This window comes from Ctenopharyngodon idella, chromosome 15, assembly GCF_019924925.1.
Source record: "Ctenopharyngodon idella isolate HZGC_01 chromosome 15, HZGC01, whole genome shotgun sequence".
In the NCBI taxonomy this organism is placed as follows: Eukaryota; Metazoa; Chordata; class Actinopteri; order Cypriniformes; family Xenocyprididae; genus Ctenopharyngodon; species Ctenopharyngodon idella.
In genome coordinates, this window is record NC_067234.1 from 17,671,149 (window position 1) to 17,684,414 (window position 13,266).

At 35.3% G+C, this 13,266-nt stretch overlaps 1 protein-coding gene across 1 annotated transcript in view; it reads right to left on the reverse strand.

Annotated features, from left to right (window-relative positions):
• Positions 1–13,266, reverse strand: part of nlk2 (nemo-like kinase, type 2) — an 85,798-nt gene that overhangs the window by 56,316 nt on the left and 16,216 nt on the right. The window lies entirely within an intron of this gene.

The window sequence follows — 13,266 nt, forward strand, 5'->3', positions numbered from 1 at the left end:
TGGCAGAAGCCAGATATTTTACTTTATAGCATGTTAAATATGGACATTTTTCTTACACAAACACATCGTTTTTAACCCTCCGTAGCCGTGTGAAGTACGTTCATGATGGATGGATGCACTTTCTTTAGCTTCATACTCGTTGTTTCCCGTTCACTGCCATTGTAAAGCTCGGATGTGTCAGGAGATTTATTAATATAACTCTGATTGTGTTCATCAGAAAGAAGAAAGTCATAGGGTGCAACCATAGGGTGCAACGGGGCTAATGGTGCCTTTGATTTTATTTTCCTCTAAACCACTAGGTAGCACAAAGTTTTCCACTTTCCTAAACATCTTTTCAAGATGAATTATGAATATAAACTTGTCCACTTAACAGAATACAGAAGGTATCTTTCAACACATTCATTGACAAACATAATAACACGCCATCTCATTGTACTGTGTAATTATACAATTATGTTGTTTACACAGAGATAAGAAAGCCTTGCAAAGCTGATCTAGGAAATCTAGAAGAACAGTTGTGGTGCGAAGCCAAACTCAAGGTGAATTCTGCACTTCCTCAAAGCCAGCGAAAAATCCATAAGACAAAAAAAGCAGATCTCATGAATACTACAAGAGCCGAATCCACTTTGCGTAGCCGTAGCCGAGTCTCGCTCCTTGAAGGTTTGTTCTAGTCTCAAAGGCTATTGATTCTGCTTGGCTAACACATGCAGATCCGTATCGCAGACAGATTGCCGTGTTTTGTATCAATATAATACCAGTTAGTGGATACAACAATGTGCTGATGAAAATCTGCCTCAAACCAGGGGAATGGGAGCCACGTAATAAGTGGGTAATTCCTGCCGAAGCATATCTTTGTGATTAAAAGCCTCTCTCGTGGAGTGCTATTCTTTGGGTTGGGCTTTCTGAACTGTGCGAAACCTATAGAGATCACTCTGTAATCTGAGGCCAGCCATTTTACCTCAGGCGTTAATAATTCAACATCGACCATATTCACATTGGTACTGAGGGGACAATGGCATGTTTGAAAAATAATATATTTTTAGAAACCCAACAAGAATGCAGGCCGCTGGCAAGAGGATGTATTTTTCCAAGAGGCTTATTTAACAGACAACAAATACAGACCAATTCAGAGGAGAAAAACTTTGTGTTTGTTTATACTTTCACTAAAGGAACTGCCCTTAAGTGTTTGGTAAATTGCACAGTGCTTTGTAAGGATAAAAGCTCAAACTACGAACAGTCCCAGAAATTGCTCATGAAACAGAACTCTTAAGAAAAATAAAGCTGTACGTTCGGTGCATTCAAGACTTCCTAATAACATGCTTTACAGAAGTCATCTGCTCTAAAGAACTCATTTCAAGGGCATTTCAAGCCACAAATAATGCAGAAAGTTGTTGTTCTGGCTATGGTAGAAATCTACATGAAGTCAGCTGTGGATCCTAAAACATCCCTTAGGATGAAGAAGGGATGATTGTAGTTTCGCTGAATTGGTCATTAATACCAAAATTGTTATGGGTATATCGGTTTTTACCAGCATCTGGCATTTCGGTATCCATACTAACTCACAACCTTGGGAAACAAATCTGTTGACTGTGAAATTAAGGCCAAATAGGTACAAAGTTGCCAAAAACTTTGTACAGTACTACAATGTCCACCAATAAAATCTTTATAAAACATATTTTAAAATAATTAATAGTAAAATAATATATATATATATATATATATATATATATATATATATATATATATATATATATATATATATATATATATATTAAAAGAAAATTTTACAATATTTTTGATCAAATAACTGAAGCACTGGTGAGCATAAGAGACATTTTTTTTTTCAAAAACACTTTTAAAAATCTTACCAACCTCAAAACTCTAAATGGTAAAGTATATTGTCAAAAAAAAAAACCTAACAATATTTCATATTTGTTGAGCACCAAAATGAACACATTACAAAAAGATTTAATGGATCACTGCACAAACTTCACGTTTCGCTGCTTTAACGGCACTGAATTTCAGAAATCCAAATGAAAACCAAATGTTTAAAGGATTAGTTCACTTTCCAATTAAAATTTCATGATAATTTACTCACCCCCATGTCGTCCAAGATGTTTATGTATTTCTTTCTTCAGTCGAAAAGAAATGAAGGTTTTTGATGAAAACATTCCAGGATTTTTCTCCTTATAGTGGACTTCAATGATCTCCAAACGGTTGAAGGTCAAAATTACAGTTTCAGTGCAGCTTCAAAGGGCTTTAAACGATACCAGACGAGGAATAAGGGTCTTATCTAGAGAAACGATTGGTCATTTTCTAAAAAAATATAAATGTATATGCTTTATAAACACAAATGATCGCCTTCCAAGTGGTTCCGCTTTCCGTATTCTTCAAAAAGCTTACGCTGCATGTCCTACGCCTTCCTTATTCATCTTACGAAATGAGTGCGGCGCCAGTTCTGTTTTTTCCGTAAGTTGAATAGGGAATACGTAAGCTTTTTGAAGAATATGAAAGTGCGGTTTTGGCGGAACCACTTGAAGGCGATCATTTGTTTATATAAAGCATATACATTTACAATTTTTTTTTTTTTAGAAAATGACAGATGGTTTCTCTAGATAAGACCCTTATTCCTCGTCTGGTATCGTTTAAAGCCCTTTGAAGCTGCACTGAAACTGTAATTTTGTCCTTCAACCGTTTGGAGACCATTGAAGTCCACTATAAGGAGAATAATCCTGGAATCCTTTCATCAAAAACCTTCATTTCTTTTCGACTGAAGAAAGAAGGACATGGACATCTTAGATGACATGGGGGTGAGTAAATTATCATGAAATTTTAATTTAAAAGTGGACTAATCCTTTAAGATGAGTTCAGTTAAAACAAATGTACATGATCAACAAATGCAAGACAAGATGACAGTGTAGCGCTGGATGGATAGTGACCGTTCAATCTGCTGGTCTAAAGTCCTCTCACACTGATCCTATGCCTTTTGTAAGGCATAAGACTGGACTAGTCATCAACATCGTGGACCATAGGGCCAGGATGTTGAAACCTTAGGTCTAAAAGCAGGCTGGGATAAAATACATGCAGAGACACTTGACAATTAACTACTTACTTAGCTGCATTAATACTTAATTGCTTCTTACATGTCGAGAGATGACAGACGCTGTGCACACACTCAGGAAATCACAGACTGAATACTTCATGGGCAACATTTTGATGAGGAACTAGACATTGTTGATTTATGACATATTGCCTTTTTTGCAGTCACAGAGGAAAAGCGCTAAGAGAATCTGGCTTTTCATTCCGAGCCCTGGGAGGATAGAGCGATTGTAGGGTTTTTGGCAGTGCCACACAGCTCTCCGTCCCCAGCCACTTTGATTTTCCTAATTAATCTACAGAGCCCGGCCTCTTTTCCAGCCCTCTGCACAGATTCTTCCCCCTCAACCTCAAATAACACAGCGTCTGATCCACTGATGTACACTTCCTTTCAGAGGGGTGACGAGAGGAGCGGAGGGCCCAAGCTCAAACCAGCACGTCAGTCAGGGTTTGCGTCAGAGTTGTTACGCACGCTGATTGTTTAACACGCCGGTCCCCTGGAGGTGGGGGGCTGAAGGTTGTGTTTGAATTAGCCTAGCAAGGATTAGCATATGCCTGCATAATGAATCAAAAAGGCAGCGTATCGTGGTGACGTGACGATCTGAAGTCCCCCGCTTGATTCATGTGACACACTTCCACTAGCGCTCAGAACAAGGAGCCACTATGAAACTTCACCTTCCGCACACTGTGAACAAAACAACTTTTGGTTCTACTGGGGAAAAAAGGAGGAAAAACTTTCTTCTAGCTCTAAATGTGAGCAAATAAAGACTTTTGTAAAACTCCCATGGGGAGAATTGCAATCTGATGGGACACAATGTTACAGAGATCAAATTTATATTTCTATATTGAAATAATTACATGTTCATGAACTCCTATTTCCAACTTCAAGACTTTAGAATATGATCTGAATTTGTCCAAAAGTTTGGATACATTTGAATGAATTTAAAATCCTTTTGATCCAAAAGATTATTCATCCATCTATCCATCTATCCATATACATATATACATATATACACATACACACACACACACACACATATATATATATACACATACATTGTGTCTACATACGAATTGCTTCATAAAACTGAAAAATCTAAGTTGGATGAATAGCAGGAGGGGATTAAAAGTCTTTTAACCTTGTAAAATTTCAGACATACATTGAAAAGTTGGAAACTGCACAAGCAATAATTACAAAAAGAATTGAAAAACAGTTTAAAATAGTTTTAGAGGAAGTACAGCATGTCTCTGTCACTTACTACCCAATTACACACAATCTGAATAACCCAAAATCTTTATATAATGCCAGCCTTTCAAATGTCAGTTTGACTCTAAGAGAAACAGAATTGCAGAGGATCTGAATGAGCCGACACACAGATGTGTGATAACCACATCGCACACACATCAGCGCATCTGTCCCACAATCCTCTGCTATTTAAACAGGGGTAGAATGCAGATAGTGGCTTTGACAAATCGTTTGCTGGCTGGCAGTAGATTTAGGTCAATGACCTAGTTATTTGGGAAATTAAAAGTGTTCGAGACATAACGATTTGAGCATGCCCAATAGAACAGAGCGGTGGTTTCATTCGTGCTCACAGACTCACTTTCTCAAATCTAATCTGGTCATAAATCAGATTAAAGAGGTAATTTAGGTGACAGATAAAGAATATTAAAAAGAAGCGAGTGACATCAAAGCAGGAATGAGAAGACGGGATTATTGAAGAGTCACATCGTTTGTTCTCTCTCACAGGCTTCAAATCAAATGCTCTAAAAATAAGCATAAATTATTTGCAGGTAACAGCTTTCCAATATTACTTCCTAATTTGCCTCATTTATGTTTCTTTACAGTAGAGAAAGATGAAATGTTGCAGGCTGGATTCAAGCCTGTGTTTCCTACATGAGCACTACTGCGCAACATGCCTGCAGCATGTTAACTAACCGCTCACTCACAACCCACAACAACAACAACACACAGCCTCATTTTAACCACAAAGCGACAAAATGGCAAGTGGGGTGGAGGAAGGATGTATTCTGATTAATGCTGTCTGTTTTGCGAGGAACTGGTGGTTTGCGATGGCTTTGGTCTAGACAGACATTTTACATTTCAAATATAAGTAATTTAAAGCAGATTTTTTACCCAGAGAGTTTTAGTACTTTAGCCTCACATGTAGCCCATCAACCCCTCTCACTGAGAATGAGATACTGCCAGCCGCCCCGTTACACTTCCACAGCTGTCTGTCCATGAAAAAAGCCTCCTCAGCTGCTAGCAGTCAAACATGGGGTAAGGGTGAGCGGGGCGTATTACTAATGCACCCTTTAAATAAAAAAAAAAAACACTGCGGCATTGACTTTAGAGCAGGTTCTTGTTGGTCAATGGCGCAGTCATTTTCAGTTCCTCAAAATAGCAACACGCCAACAATGCACCTGAACACACCTCGTTTTCAGACCAGCACGCCCATGGGTGAACAGATGGCGCTGGATGTGAAAATGATAAGTGCGTTGGGCTGAAACGTTTAGAACGCTCCTGTGAGTTTTTGTCTAAGCGCTCTGTGAAGAGCGTCAAAGGTTTCTATTTACAACATGTTTTTGCGGCGTTGAGCTTTGTAGCCAATCGCAGACATATCTGTTGAGCGCGTGAACGAAATGGCCAATCAGATGTGTTTAAGTTAGTCAGAGTTTTTGTTCAGCGCTAGTTCTGAATGCTTGTGAATCTTTTCATTATAACCAACACAGTATAAACACAATGTCAATAAGTGTTTCAGTGATTATAATTGGAGTTTTCGCAGGAGCACAGCTTGTGTACTTCACGATGTAAGTGACAGCTTCAGTGATTATAATGGCAGCAATCTTGCTCGATTTCTGTATATTATTATTATTTTTTTTTCATGCAGCTAACTACACATTGCAACGTTTCTGGATTGACAACCATATTTAAATGCGAAATTGAATCCGACTGATAACTATAGCAATGGACAGAACAAAACAATCTGATACTCTATGATTTGATCTGTGTGCATTAAGTCTTAGAGTGTAAATCCAAAAAAATAGACCTTTTTCTATGTAATGTGTTACTTTGTTATTCATTTTATTACTAACCTTTCAAATCAGTCACTTTTTTTACATATAAATTTACAGATTTTTAAATATAAAATAGTTCTAGGCACTTTGTTTTATGATCTGTCCTGAGTTGACAGTGATTATTTTTTATTTCATGAATAAATAGAATAAGTTAATATTACAGACTGTTTCTTCGGATTTATAGTCAGTACAGGGCAGTTCACATGGGTCAGGTACTCTGTACTGTGTGTGTGGATGACCGTGTTCGTTCTGCCACCACCGAGCACCATTTTTGATCCAGGACAAACCCTGTAAATGCAGTCAGTCTTCAGTGAATGTAAGCAGATGGGATAAAAATGGGTGTTAAATGAATGGATCTGTGCATTCAGTGTAAATGCAGCCTAACAGACCCGCCACTATATATTTTGTTGTTATATTAATCAAACAACAATACTGACAGAAAAACCAGACAACCGCTCACCGCTCTACTGTTGTAAGTTTAATAATGAAGTTAGGCCTAAAGGAAAAACAAACAAGAAACAGGTCATTTTAATTATAGACCTGCTTCACAATCAAACTGAGCATCAAATCAGCAAAGCATTATATGAAATAATCATGCAGTGGAGACTACAGCAATTATTTTGGTAGTTTTATTGTACATTTAATTACTTTTGCTGTGTTTTTTGAAAATTTTTCCAGAAAGTTTATATGATAATGTTGTCAGAAAACTTCAAGCACTGTTCACTTGATTCGCATCTTTGTTCTATTGTTTTCTTAGTTTGTAATCTGCAATCAGCTAAATGATACCATTGACTGTCTTTTTTTTGTCTCATTAATTGTTTTTGTTCTCTTCAGAATATGTTTTAAATCAATTGGAAATTGCAAGAAAAAAATGTCTTGAAATTATATAAGGCTTCAACCAAGTTGCCACCTGCTAAATGACTATTTAAGTTAATCAACATATGGTGTTTTCAGGTTTATATTTTTACATAAACATGAGTGCATCCGAGATGGTAATAGTACGAGACTTCAGGAATATAGAAGAGCCCTTTCTGAAAAGATGTTAACAGTGTCATTTTAAAGACTGGCAGACAAAAATAAAAGTTTGCTAATATGCTTCTTAAAACAATTAAGAGTCTTGAAAGAATTATAAAGCATGCTGAAACTTTGAGTTATTGATTTCTTTTGTCTACTGTGACCATGAAAATGTTAACTGACAAAACAACTGACTTGAATATTAATATGTATAAAACACAGTAAGTTTAAATAAATAAATAAAATCTAATTTAATTGCCGATATTAAAATACCAAATAGATATTAAAATAAGAAGGCATCGCAACATTGTAATGCAAAGTTTACAAAAAAAAAAGCATTACATTTAACAGTGTTAAATTATTAATGTCTTTAAAGATTAACTTTAAGTAAGCATGAGATGATGACAAAGGTAATCTAAACGTAAAAATAGTAGGGATGCACCGAAATTTCGGCCACTAAAAATTGCATTTTTGGTTTTTATTTGAAAGAGAAAAATGACCAAAAAAATATGAGACGAAAATATACACCACCCCGCCAAAAAATAAATCTGTAAAATTTGATTCTGCTGCATTGAAACTGAATAAAGAGTAATATATTGATATTTAATATTAATATATTTTCTGTCCAATTTTAGTGTGTTACTTTCAATAAAAGTGTGGTTATTCTTTTTTATTGGCTTGTATTTTTTTAAATTCAATATCAGTAAAATTACTGAATTTCATTAAAAAGTTTAATAATACAATTATACAAAAAAAAGCTAATTTAAAATTATAAATAAATAATTTTTAAAAAGAATTTTTGGTTTCGGTTTTCGGCCAAGTGCATCCAAAATTTTCGGTTTTGGCTGAGAATTTTTATTTGCATCCCTAAAAAATAGGCTAAGCATAAGCTATATGTCCCGTATACTGTAGATCAATATACATTATATCCAATATTGTCCAATACTAATAAATGAACTTTTTTTTATATATATATATATCTATATATTTTAACCCAAATATCAGCCACTAACCGATATGGTACCGATATATCATGCATCCTTGATTGGTTTATCACTAATATTTAATGCTAAAAATGTAAAATCAGCATTATTTAAATTCCCAGTTTTGAACTTTAAACAGGCTGTATGAACAGTAAACGAAAGTATAGCGACAGAACACACGAAACACACCCAGACAGACAAACACACACAGTCACATGACGGTGGCACTGTCAGAATCGATCAGAGGGAGACAGTGGAGGCCCAAGGGGAAGATGGCAGATAATGGATTATAGTGCAACTCTTTTGTGTTCCCTCCGGCTTGACAATGGGAGGGCTCGCTGCCATTCGAAAATTTTGGGGAAGTATTAATTTAAGGGGTCCATTAACAGAAAAGGGAGACATAAAAGTGTTCTAATCTATATTCGGTGTTATTTGTTTTGTTCCTTCCAACCAGAATCAAATATTTTATTTCATCTCTCTTCAAAGCACCCCAGAGGATGAGAAAACAGAGCTCATGTGGAGGGAGGCAGAGTGAGTGAGCATATGCACAGCGGCTCTCTGAGGACGTTAAATACAAAGACTTACATGCGAGGCTCTTTCGCTGCTCCCTGTAGTGTTTACTGCCGTTTTACATAGAACGACTTACCCACCTTTCCTTCATCTCTCAAAGCTCTTAATGCGCAATGGCTGAGCTTATAGCATGTGCTGTACTCTACAACATGACAAACTAGCAAGACATGACTAGGAAATGAAAGTTTCCCATCATGCAATCTTAGTTTGCTTATAAACCTTAGTCAGAATTGAAGCTTTATTTAATTCCATGTGACAAGTACAGCCTGTTTGATATGTTGTACTGTTGCTGTAACATTGAAACAAACAAACAAACAAACAAACAAACATTTAAAAATAGACCTACATCTTTGCACATGTTCACATTTCCAGAAAACTTACAGGAATCTATTTCCGTTCCAAAAGTGTGAGGTTGATTTTTTTGAAGTCTCTTATGCTCAGCAAAGCTGATGACTAACCTAACACAGCAAAACAGTAATATTATGAAATAATATCACAATTTAAAATAACTTTTAATATATTTTAAAATGTAATGCAAACCCGAATTTTCAGCATCATCACTCCAGTCTTCAGTGTCACATGATCCTTCAGAAATCATTCTAATATGATGATTTGATGATTTCTTATTATTATCAATGTTGAAAACAGTTGCTGCTTCATATTTTTGTGGAAACCATAATGATTTTTTTTATAGAAAGTTCAAAAGAGCAGCATTTATTTGATACAGAAATCTTGCATGGTGCACTTAGGGCATGTCTGAATCCTCTTTTGCTAGTTTAACGACATAAAAAATGGTCGGCGTGCCAGCCGCATGGTCCAAAAGGGCTGTAGCTAGTCTCTTAATGAGTCATGGGTGTGTTTTGGGTGTAACGTGCAATAAACCAATCAGAGTTTCATTTCCCATTCCCTCTAAAAGCTAGTTGAGCTCATGCCATGACGGATTTGCTATTTACAAGACTGAACACTTCTCCAGAGAAATCCTTTTATTTTTAATATTTAAAAATGTTTGTGTGCTGCTGTCCCTGTGTGTAACAAGCAGAGTGTATGTGTGTTGTGCACCCGCCTATGGGCGCATATTACTAACACGCTCTTTAAATAACAAAAAAATAAAAATAAATACTGCGCCATTGACTTTAGAGCAGGTTTCAGTTGGTCAATGGCGCAGTCGTTTTCAGTTCCCTCAAAACAGCAACACGCCAACAATGCACCTGAACACACCTTGTTTTCAGACCAGCATGCCCATGGGTGAACAGATGGGCACGAGTGCATTTACTAATTAAACAACGTGAAAATGATAACTGCGTCAGGCTGAAACTAGCAAAAAACACTTGCGTCGCACCTGACGTCACATTGCGCCGGGTGTATGATAGGCCCTTAGTGTCTTTACTGTCTCTTTTGATCAATTCAATGCCTCGTTGCTGAATAAAAGTACTTTAAAAAAAAATCTTACTGACTCCATACTTTTGAACAGTGTATATATTATTTCATTCATCTTGTTTCAATGCAACACAACACACATTTTTTTCAATACAATGAAAATGAGATGGGATAAATGTTCTCAAGGTCGAATGACAAAAAGGCACTATAAAAGTACAACTTTTCTTCTTTTCCTCACTCAGTGCTGTCTTACGGCTTCAGAAGGCTTGAAGTTGTCATTTGGACAGCGTTCATTCCCATTCAATTTCAATGTAAGAAAAAAAACAGTAGCATGAACATTATGTCTAACATCTCCTTTTGTGTCCTACAGAAGAAAGTCTGAAGGGTTTGGAATGATAACAGGGTAAGTATAAGTAACTGACTCATAAATGGTTTGCCATAATAATGGGCTTATTATTCTATTTTTATCATCAGAACTGTTCTCCACCAATCTAGACATTTCCTCCAGTTAGCCGGAAGCGTGAAACCCTCACGAGCCCATTAGTGGAACAAGACAGATTCTGAGTTACAGGCCCCTCTGGCTATACTACATATACATTGAGTGTTCCTGTGTATGTGTGTGTGCAGAAGATCATCCAAAGGGCCACGGTCAAGCTGCAGTAACCGGCGGCTCTGCTGTGATGTGTTCTGTGCTGCGGGACTCACATGCCTACGACGGGAGGGACACCAGCGTGCCAGGCCGAGGGCGAGTCCTGCATGTGCCCCTCCAGCCGCTCACATTCCACACCACCCTGCCCCCAACCACAAACCATCCTCCAACCCCACTCAACCCCTCAGGTAAACCCATTCAAATAGGATCAGAGAGACGAACATATGGTAGCCTAACACAGCAGTAATTTGGAGAGGATTTTCAGGTTGAAAGAAGGTGGTGGGGGAGGCGAAGCACAGACTACATGCTGGAGTATGAGAGGCCTGTTGTGTTCATGTCACTTACAGTGTTATTTCATATACACCTTAAACAGATGCCTTTTATTCATACTGAACTTAAATATAATGAATGTTTTCTTTAGGCTTTGTAAAGAAATAATAATAAAAAAAAAACATATATATACACACATATATACACACACACATAGCCTACGTTTTGGAGTCCCTTTACTACTACTACTATTAATAATAATAATAATAATAATAACAATAATAATAAATTAAATATAAGTAAATATGTAATTACATCAAAATGAACAAAAAATTATTTTATAAAAATTAATTATTTTTATCATCATCATCAACAACAATAAAATAATAATAGTACTACTACTAATAACAATAATAATTATATAATTAAAATAATAAATGCACATTATTATTATTTTATTTAGCAACAACTAAAATAACAACACATTATTATCGTTATACTGTTAGTGTAATATTAATAATAATAATAATAATAATAATAATGTGCTAATATTATTTTAATTATATAATAATTTATTATTATTGTTGTTATTTATCAGCACTAACAGTATAACAATAATAATGTTTTGTTATTTTAGTTGTTACTAAATAAAAATAATAATGTGCTATTTTAATTTAATTATATAATAATTTATTATTATTATTATTATTATTATTATTATAGTTATTATTAATGTATTGTTGATGATAATAATAAATGATTATATAATTAAATTAAAATAATAAAGCACGGTATTATTATTACTGTTTAGCAACAACTAAAATAACAAAACATTATTATTGTTATACTGTTAGTGTTGATAAATAATAACAACAACAATAATAATAAATTATTATATAATTAAATAAAAATAATAAAAGCACATTAGTATTATTATTATTATTATTATTTATCAACATTTATAAATATATAAATTAAAATAATCAAGTTAATTAATTGTAATAATAAACTTATGTCTTTATTTATTATTATTATTATTATTATTAAACAAAATAACTATATTATTATTATAGTAGTCAACATTTGAAGTGGATCAAAACCTTTCATCAAAGTTGTCCTAAAACCTTTTTCTTAGGACTTTGATGAATTTTTTTGATCCATTTTAAATGTTGACTACTGTATGTTATTGTTATTAATAAATAATAATAATAACAATCATAATAATAAAATTAAGTATATAAAATAACAAAAGTTCATTAATAATAATAATAATAATAATAATAACAACATTTTATTTTTTATATTTTATTTATACATATATACATTATATATATATATATATATATATATATATATATATACACACACAATAAATCAGTTATCAAAAATAAGTGACAGGTATGGCGTGCAGCAGAGCAGAAAACACACACCATGCTGTGCCAAATTGTCAATAGAGCTTGGGAGAGAAAAGCGAAAGCGTACAGGGACTAGCCGCAGTCTGCACTGCTGGAACATTTTAGTGCATCATGGGAAAGCAAAGAGACTAAAAGATGAGTTATCATCGGAGGCTGATTGTGGCTTGTTTGGCTGTGAAACTTCATGGTTAATTTCCTCACAAAGGCCCCCAAGCACTCGTTAGACCCAGTGCCAGCACAGACTTGGGCTCTGCTACTAGATCTGTCCACGCTCTGGAGTGGGTGTGTGTTTGCGTGTGTGGCAACTGTGAATGACGAAGAGGGAGAATGTGTTGAACACTGATAACAGTGGCAGTGCTAGCACAGGGTCACGCCCTAAGGTGAAGAGTCCGGACACTTCAGCCCACTCACACTCTTTCATGATCACAACATCGAGGGTCACTCGGTGAGAGAAACCCAGATCCCATTTGTGAACCTCTGCTAACAGGACACAGTACAAGGACAGTCATAAACTGATAAAACAGAATTTAACGGGGTTAGATCAGATGCCAACCTTGAAAACAGAATAAAAATGAGGATTCACAGTAGGATCTGGCTAAAACATGAGCATATTTCTGTTCTTATATCCAAACCATTTAGCTGTGAAGGAAAAGAGGCCCAAAGGAACTATGAATTCTGTCTACACAGAAAACTGGACACTAACTGTTTAGTATTCTAGACAGGTTACACAAAACTCAAACTCATGGATGTGGTTAAGGTTGGGGGGTGTGACCAAAATCTTATATCTAATATCTTTGTACACTACTGTTAAAAA